We start from the raw sequence: 9,278 nt of genomic DNA on the forward strand, positions 1-9,278 counted from the left end.
TTTTTAGAAACAAAGTATTTTTGAAAAGAGTTCATTATTTTCTCATTTGCAGATAACTTAATGTTTGGCTTAGTAGAGCGTTATATTTTTATATCTGTGCTGTATGTGGTTCGTGAATATTCTTTTTTGATGCTATTCTCCCAATTGCTAGTTTCTTAAAAGTTAAATGCAATGTAGATTTTGAAACATTATTAGTAAACTGCTTTTTGTTCAATCATATTAAAATCCATTGGCTATCTTATATTTGGATTGGCTCACTTAATGTATGCTATTGTAACACTAATCATCAATTGTTTTAAAAATATTGTGCACTGTTATGATATCTTTTAAATGTTGATATACTTTGTTATATAATATAAAAAATATAAATGACTTTACTAGTAATCTCATCAGAAAAGTCTTTCTATATCAAACGATTCTCAAACTCAATATATTAGATAACACATTTTTCACAATATTTTCATTTTTATGTTCATATTTTATCACTGGTAACAAATACCGTTAGTTTCTTTTTTTAAGCAACAAGCTTTGTTTATTTTCAAGAACATGTCTGTCAAAATTCCAATTGTTTGATAGCTAGATTTTTAAAAAATAAAGCTGGTGACCTGACCTGTGGTGGTGCAGTGGATAAAGTGTGGCCTTGGAACACTGAGGTTGCCAGTTTGAAATCCTGGGTTTGCCTGGTCAAATAACATATATGGAAGTTGATGCTTCCTGCTCCTCCCCCCTTCTCTCTCTCTCTCTCTCTCTCTCTCTTTCTCTCTTCCTTTCTCTCATTCTCATTTTTTCTCTTCTCTAAAATGAATGAATAAAAAATTTAAAAAAAGAAAACTGGTGTTTCACTAGAAAAATGAAGCTAGTATAACTTGTAGCTCAAACAACTGCATAAGTGCTTTTTGTTGAACCCTTCATCATCCTTTGGCGTGCAGCAAAAGCACTTAGTGTGTACTTCTCACTTAAAAATACATGCACTTAATTAGACATTTAATAATGTTAACAAGTTTACTGCCTCAGCAGTTCACTGGTAGATAAAACTGACTTTTCTTTTTCTTTTTTTGTCTGTATGGTAAAGAAGAAGGCAATGAGCATTAATTAAGTTTTGTACTCCTGCCTTTCTTTGAACTAGGATGCTAAAATTTTTCCACTACTGTTTTATTACTGTCATTAAAAATATGAAAACACTGGAAAAGGAAAATACTATTTAGTATAGTAATGAAAATGTTATTAACATGCAGATCCTCTGAAAATGCATTAGAACTCTGAGAGCTAAACAGGCTACAGTTAGAGATACACATTTTAAGTAATAATCATTTATTATTAAGGATTTCTTATTTTATGAGAATGAAATAAGTACCTTTTATTTCCATCAGCTAATTTACTTAACTTTAATTTTTATTAAGTAGATAGCTTCATTCCTATCTTGTTAGTGAACAAATTCGTATGTAGAAAAGTGAAGTCAATTGCCAAGATTTACACAGTAACTAGAGGTTCCAGGGTTTAAACTCATGCAAATTGATTTAAAAATCTCCCTTTTTTACCACAATGTTTTATTTTCCCTCTAAATGTTTGTATGCCTCCCTCATAAATTAGAACCACAACATATTAATCTGTACCAACCCAATGTATAACACAAAGAACTCAATATATAATAATAAATTACTTTAGGACAAGTGTCTGAGCTACTACTCTATGTTCATGATGATTAAACTACATAGTTTACATATGTTGAGCAAAAGTATATAACAAAAATTTTTCTGAGTCTCCTCACACAAATAAGAGAAATAAAATGTAAAACGCTAGACTATAGTGATAATCCCTCTGGAAGAAAGATTAGAGATACATTTAAAAATTTTGCTGCTATTTTTCTGTTTATTACTACTCATTGTATTCTTTATTAAATGCTTTACTATGCTTTTGAGAAGAATAAGTCTCTATAGTTATTTTTGTGAGCACATTTTAAAGCTCATGAAAATAAAATATTGAAATAATTTATGTTTTAAAGGCTATTAGAGTTATTATTTCACACACTTGGTAGAAACAAGTTTCTATAAAGATATCTTATGTAACAAACCCCCCAAATAAAAAATAAGTAGCTAACATAAAAAAATATTATTTTGAAGTTTGAACCCAATACCAGATTTTACTTTAAATCATGTGTTTACCTTTGAATTTATATATAACATCTGTTCCGTTTACATATAGTATCAAAAATATAAATGAGAACTATGAAAGTATTTCTTTGCATGAAATATTTTAAATATAGCATGTCACTTGCAAAGTTCTGAGATTTATAAACAGTTGAGTTTAGCCATTTAGATACAAAAAATTATGTTACTAGAGTGATATATTACAGTAGTGGGGTCTGTAATAATGATGCTTTTACAATAGGTATTATGTAAACTATTTACAAAAAAATAAGGAAAGAAAAGAATGTTCCAAAGGATATATATAAATTTGCAAAGGTCTGAGAAAAAAAAAATGGCTGTCATTAGTTTCATTAGCACTTCAATTTTGTTACTTTACTGTACATAAAAGATGATAAGTTGTTTCTGCTTATTTAAAAATTTTTACTTTGTTCATTACCCTTATATTTGCCAAAGGAAATTCACGTGGTGAGGTACCCAGTTTTAGCAAAAAATATAATGTTGCTTTGTAAATTAAAAAACATTAATACAGATTGAAAGTGATTAACTATAAATTTGTATGCAGTCACTGCCATTAGATTTTGTTTAAATTTGCTTATGTTAATTTGACATGTCAGACCATTACACATGTACACCACTGAGTAGGATTTATTCACTCTGTATGATACAGGCAAACAAGCAGAGATGTTTGAATAGTCACCATGAAATTAACTATTACTATACTAATTTCCCATGAGTTTAAATATCTACATAAATGTAAATATCACTTTTTAAGTAGAAAATTTGTTATATAGAAGAATATCATGATTTATTTTATACTGCCTAGAATTATTATATATTACCTATTAAATTACCCACCATGGATTAAACAATACTAATTTAGTAGAATAAAGTATATATAAATAAATAATTTTGTGGCTAGAATAAAAATTTGAGCCTACTTAGAAAGCTCTATCATCTACTATAAATTATAAGAACCAAGTTATGCATGGTATCAAATACCTTTGTATAAAGAAAAGTTAACTTTAATTTGGACTTAAATGCATTATTTAATCTAAAATGGAAATAAATTACAAGTTTTAAAATCTCACCTACTACTACTGCAATAACCAGTTCAAGTATTTCTGTTACATAAGAAGAGGAATCAGATAAGATATATACAGAAAAGAGGTTAAGTTTTTAGTAAAATACAGCATCAAACATGAAAAAATAAAACTTTTAGCAAAAATAAATGAAGAAAAATAGTCCCAAACAGAGTGTGCAGGTTTCAACCCTGCCCTGAGGAATTGAAAAGAAATGGGCTTGAAAAAGTATATTGCTAACAATACTTAGGGGATATTTCAAAATAAATATAGAGCTATAAAATATCCCCTAAATTTTGTGAGCAGTATATCATATGGAGGTGGTGATTTTGAAAAAGCCAAAAATTTAGAGGAGTGGGAAGCAATTGGAAAGAAGAAGATATCTCTTGGAAGTGTGGTGGTGCCAAAAAAGGAAGACTTATGTGACTAAAACTGTGATTTATACAGAATAGTATCAAGATATATAAAAAAAAAACTTTAGTGCCAGCTAGTATAAAGAAATTAAATTTAACAAAAAGCACTTCTTATAATAAAATATGTCTGCTATGTACTAAGCCTCTCAAAACAATCATTTTTGCTAAGAAACACCTGTTATTACTGTCTCAAGAAAATAAATTATTTTTTAAAATAAAGAGATAGCAGGTAACTTTTAATGTGAAAAATATAAAGCTATTGTAAGATAAAGAGCCCTGGCTAGGTAGCTTAGTTGGTTAGAGCATTGTCTTGATATACTAAAGTTGCAAGTTCAATCAGAGCACCCAAATAAAATCATAAAAATAAAGAAGAAATCAGAATCAATGAAATTCAGCAAAACAAACAAATAAACAAAAACTTGTATAATACCCTAATCACTAGAGAACTGCAAATTAAAACCACAATGAGATATCACCATAGACCAGTCAGAATGGCGCTCATTAACAAAACAACATACAAAAAGTTCTGAAAAGGCTGTGGAGAAAAGGGAACCCTCCTGCACTGCTGGTAGGAATGCAGACTGGTGCAGCCACTGTGGAAAACAGTATGGAGATTTCTCAAAAAATTAAAAATTGAGCTGACTTTTGACCCAGCCATCCCACTTTTAGGAATATATCCCAAGAACACCATATTACTGATTCAAAAGAAGAAATGCACCCCGATGTTTATGGCAGCATTGTTCAAAATAGCAAAAATCTGGAAACAACCCAAGTGTCCATCATTGGATGAGTTGATTAAAAAGCAGTGGTACATATACACAATGGAATACTACGGGTTCATGAAAAAGAAGGAAATCTTACCTTTGTGACAACATGGATAGACCTGGAAACTATTATTTTAAGGAAAATAATCCAGGCAGAAAAGAAAAATATAATATGACCTCACTCATTTGAAGAATCCAATGAACAATGTGAGATAAGGAACAGAATTGAGACAGAGGAGGGATCAAAGGGACCAGAGTAAAAGAGGACAGAGGGAAAGGGGATGATAGGATGGGATAATCCTGAAGGGAAGGGGGGAGGGCGTTATAGGGAGGGGGGCAAGGAAGATGTTGAGAGGAATACTGAGGAGGAGGAAGCATTCAGGGCAACATTAGAATCTGTGTAAACACAATAAACTAAAATCAGTAAAAACAAAAAAAAAAAAACCCCAAACCTTATATAATACCTGTAAGAATTAAATATTCTTAAAAACAAGAGATAAGCAAATGCATAGGATCATAAAGCTAAACAATAATATGAAGATGACATTAAACATAGACTGAGCTGAAATTAATGTGGACAGGTCTCAGAAGTATGTTTGTAATTAAGATAAATTTATGTAAAAATTACAAAATAATTTCAAATTGCTAGTGGGAGAAAAAACTTTACTAAACATATAATGTTAAGTCTCAAGAAAGGAATAAAAACTGCCAGAAGAAAAAAAGCAAAATAATGAAAAATTTTATAAAGATTTGACAATTAATGGATAAAGAAGATCCAACTATTGTATTATAGGAAGAAGAGGAGAAGGATAACGAGGACAAAGAAGAGAAAGAACAGAAGGGAGAGAAGGAGAAAGAGCAGGAAGAGGAGAAGGAAAGTGAAATAATGGACTGTAATCCAAAAAACTCAGAATAAAAAGAAAATATACACTACACATTTAAATAATTATTTGCATAGATATATCAAACTGAAACCAAACCAACTTTGAGTATCTTCTAGTATAACAAATTGTTAAGATACAATATTTAAAATGATTCTTGAACTGACAGTGAACAAAAAACCTCTTAAAAAAGAAAGGCAAAGAAATAAATAAGTGAAAGCAGGGTAAAGGGGATCAGATGCACAGTGACAGGACAGACTAGATTCTGGATGGTGAGCACACAATGCAATATACAGATGATGCATTATATAGTTGTACACTTAAGACATGTTATTAACCCATGTTACCTCAATAAATTTAATTTACAAAAATGGAAAGTCAATCATTTTGACATGAGACTTCTTGATCACAATATAGAAGTTATACACCAATAAAATATTTATTTAAAGATATCAAGAATGTGTGGGTCAGTGTGATCTGTGGTGGCACAGTGGATAAAATGTTGACATGGAACACTGAGGTCACCAGTTCAAAACCCCAGGCTTGCCTGCTCAAGGCACATATGGGATTTGATGTTTCCTGCTTCTCCACCTTCTCTCTCTCTCTCTCTCTCTCTCTCTCCCTTTTTCCCTCTCTCTTTCTCATTCTTCTCTCTGAAAATTGAATAAAGTCTTTAAAAAAATTTAAAAAGCATGTATGAGGCAAAGATTTTATACCAAGTCAGCTGTCTTTTAAGTGTAATAGCTGGTCTTTTAAGTATTATAGTTCTTAGAAATGTTTTAAATATTTAAGAATTTAAGGATTAATGTAATCATAACATTTTTTGAGAGATCTATTAAAATATAAACTCTATTTAACTAAGAAAAGACAAGGAAAAATGATAAACAAATACTGAGCATGAGTATTTTATATATTTAATTGATGGGTATAACTGGGTAAATAATGACCTGTGGGCATTAGTTTCCCTTATAAAATAGAAGAGATATGGCTTGAAAATTAAAAAAGAAAATAGAGAGTAAAAAAGTTAAGCATGCCCTGGCCGGTTGGCTCAGCGGTAGAGCTTTGGCCTAGAGTGCGGAGGACCCGGGTTCGATTCCCGGCCAGGGCACACAGGAGAAGCGCCCATTTGCTTCTCCACCCCTCTGCCGCGCCTTCCTCTCTGTCTCTCTCTTCCCCTCCCGCAGCCAAGGCTCCATTGGAGCAAAGATGGCCTGGGCGCTGGGGATGGCTCCTTGGCCTCTGCCCCAGGCGCTAGAGTGGCTCTGGTCGCAACATGGCGATGCCCCGGAGGGGCAGAGCATCGCCCCCTGGTGGGCAGAGCGTCGCCCCATGGTGGGCGTGCCGAGTGGATCCTGGTCGGGCGCATGCGGGAGTCTGTCTGACTGTCTCTCCCTGTTTCCAGCTTCAGAAAAATGCAAAAGAAAAAAAAAAAAAAAAAAAGTTAAGCAACCACATTACAAGCCTTCACTGGATATTGACAGGATGCAAAGTCTATCTTTTAAACCTGGCATAAAAAAATCGAGGTGATAATACAATATACAGATGACACCTATACAATTTTATTAACCAATTTCACCCCAATAATTATAATAAAAAAGAAAAATTTTTAAAAATTCAGTGATAAAAAGGGCAAAAGCATTACAAAATTTTATACATATTTTTATTAGAGTATAAACAAGTATTCATATATATTTCAAACCACACACAAAATATCTAATAATATGTAATTATTATTTAAGAATCTGAGATACTTAAAGTTGTTACAGTGGAAGAAAAGAAATACAGTGCTAGAGAGCTTTAGACTTGAAATACAATCTTTTTTCAGTAGGAATATCAATTATAAAGGTATTCTGAGTTTTACATTAAATGTACATAGGAGCCCTGGCCAGTTGGCTAAGCAGTAGAGCATTGATTGGCTTGGCATGTGGAAGTCCTGGGTTTGATTCCCGGCCAGGGCACACAGGAGAAGCGCCCATATGCTTCTCCACCCTTCCCCCTCTCCTTTCTTTTTATCTCTTCTCTTCCCTTCCCACAGCAAAGGCTTCATTTGAGCAAAGTTAGCCTGGGCACTGAGGCTGGCTTCAATGGCTCCATAGCTTTCCACCTCAGGCGCTAGAATAGCTCCTGTTGCAACAGAGCAGCAGCCAAGATAGGCAGAACATCACTCCCTGGTGGGCATGCCAGGTGGATCCCGGGCCTGTGCATGTGGGAGTCTGTCTCTCTGTCTCCCTGCTTCTCACTTCAGGAAAATAAAAAATTAAAAAAAAATGTACATAGGAATTAATGAATCTACTAAAAAATTCAAAAGAACATATAAGTTTACTTAAATTTAATTTAGAAATAAAATTCACAGTTTAAATTTCCTTCTAGCCTGATCAGGTGGTGCCGCAGTGGATAGAGTGTTGGACTGAGACGTGGAGGGACTGAGATTAGGTTTGCAGCCCATGGTCGCTGGCTTGAGCAAAAGGTCACTTGTTCTCCTGTACCCTCTTCCCGGGTCAAGATACATTTGAAAAAGCAACCAATGAACACTTAAGGTGCCACAATGAAGAATTGATGCTTTTATTTCTCTCCCTTCCTTGCCTGTCTGTCCCTCTCTCTGTTTCTCTCTGTCTCTGTAATAAATAAACAAACAAACAAATAAATAAATAAATGTCCTTTAACCCATTTTACAAAGAAATAATGTAGAATATTCAAGAGGAGAATAAGTTCAGAATAAAATTTTTGACTCTCATATCAGTATTTTATGGTCAAATATTATATACTAGATCCTTTTATATGATGAATACTCAGGTTTACAATAAAATGAATGGAAACCACAATTTACAATATTTAAGAGGAATGTATTTTTTTTTTGTATTTTTCTGAAGCTGGAAATGGGGAGAGACAGTCAGACAGACTCCCGCATGAGCCCGACCGGGATCCACCCGGCACGCCCACCAGGGTTGATACTCTGCCCACCAGGGGGCGATGCTCTGCCCCTCTGGGGCATCACTCCACTGCAACCAGAGCCACTCTAGCGCCTAGGGCAGAGGCCAAGGAGCCATCCCCAGCACCCGGGCCATCTTTGCTCCAATGGAACCTTGGCTGCGGGAGGGGAAGAGAGAGACAGAGAGGAAGGAGTGGGGGTGGAGAAACAAATGGGCGCTTCTCCTATGTGCCCTGGCCGGGAATCGAACCCGGGTCCCCCGCACGCCAGGCCGACTCTCTACCGCCGAGCCAACTGGCCAGGGCCAAAGAGGAATGTATTTTTATTCTGTTACAATAACAAATATTTTATTCAGGCCTGTAGATGTTGTTATACTGTTATTGAACAACCAGTTTATACAAATTGGACTTAAAGACGATGATTTTAGAAGGACATCGTTACTTAATTACTTTTTACCTTCTGATATTTTTGCAGAACTACTAATAAATAAAAAAATGCATATAACTTAACAGCATTTGGAAACTAGTAATATTGATGAGTAAACTGGGAAGCAGCAAAAGGAACACCCTCTCAATAACTTTCTCATGTTGCCTTGAGTCAAAACAGAAGGTCATGTAAGGCTCAAAGATGTTATAATATTTCTATCCAATCTACCACAGAGACACATAAATCTCATTAGATGGGGGAGGAGAATAAAAACTGTTGTCTGGAAATTGTCTTTTTGTATAAACTTAAAATATTCTATATTTTTGGACATTATTACTGTATTATTCACTTTCACAAATAAAAAAATTAAGCTAATAAACATATCTATCTGCAGAAGTGAATATGTCCACTTTCAATCTGGACATATGAAACTGGCTGGAGATAGCATAATGTCTAGAAAAATAAGTTATTAGAATATTCTTGGTGTTAAGAGTTATACCTGCACTCCTGGGGACAAGATAAGTAGAGTGACCGATTCAGAACAAATGGCGCTTGCGTTTGTGTGGTTCTCTCCTTACAAGTACAGGTGTGTAGATCAGTGGATGAACAAATAGATCAGTCCTCTATTTTTTATTATTT

At 33.9% G+C, this 9,278-nt stretch overlaps 1 non-coding gene across 1 annotated transcript; it reads left to right on the plus strand.

The window, feature by feature from the left end:
* Window positions 1–6,316: 6,316 nt before the first annotated feature.
* On the plus strand, window positions 6,317–6,392 carry TRNAS-AGA (transfer RNA serine (anticodon AGA)). Its single transcript has one exon. It is a non-coding gene; the product is annotated as a tRNA-Ser (tRNA).
* The last annotated feature ends 2,886 nt before the right edge of the window (window positions 6,393–9,278 follow it).

This window comes from Saccopteryx leptura, chromosome 8 (assembly GCF_036850995.1).
Source record: "Saccopteryx leptura isolate mSacLep1 chromosome 8, mSacLep1_pri_phased_curated, whole genome shotgun sequence".
Lineage (NCBI taxonomy): Eukaryota > Metazoa > Chordata > Mammalia > Chiroptera > Emballonuridae > Saccopteryx > Saccopteryx leptura.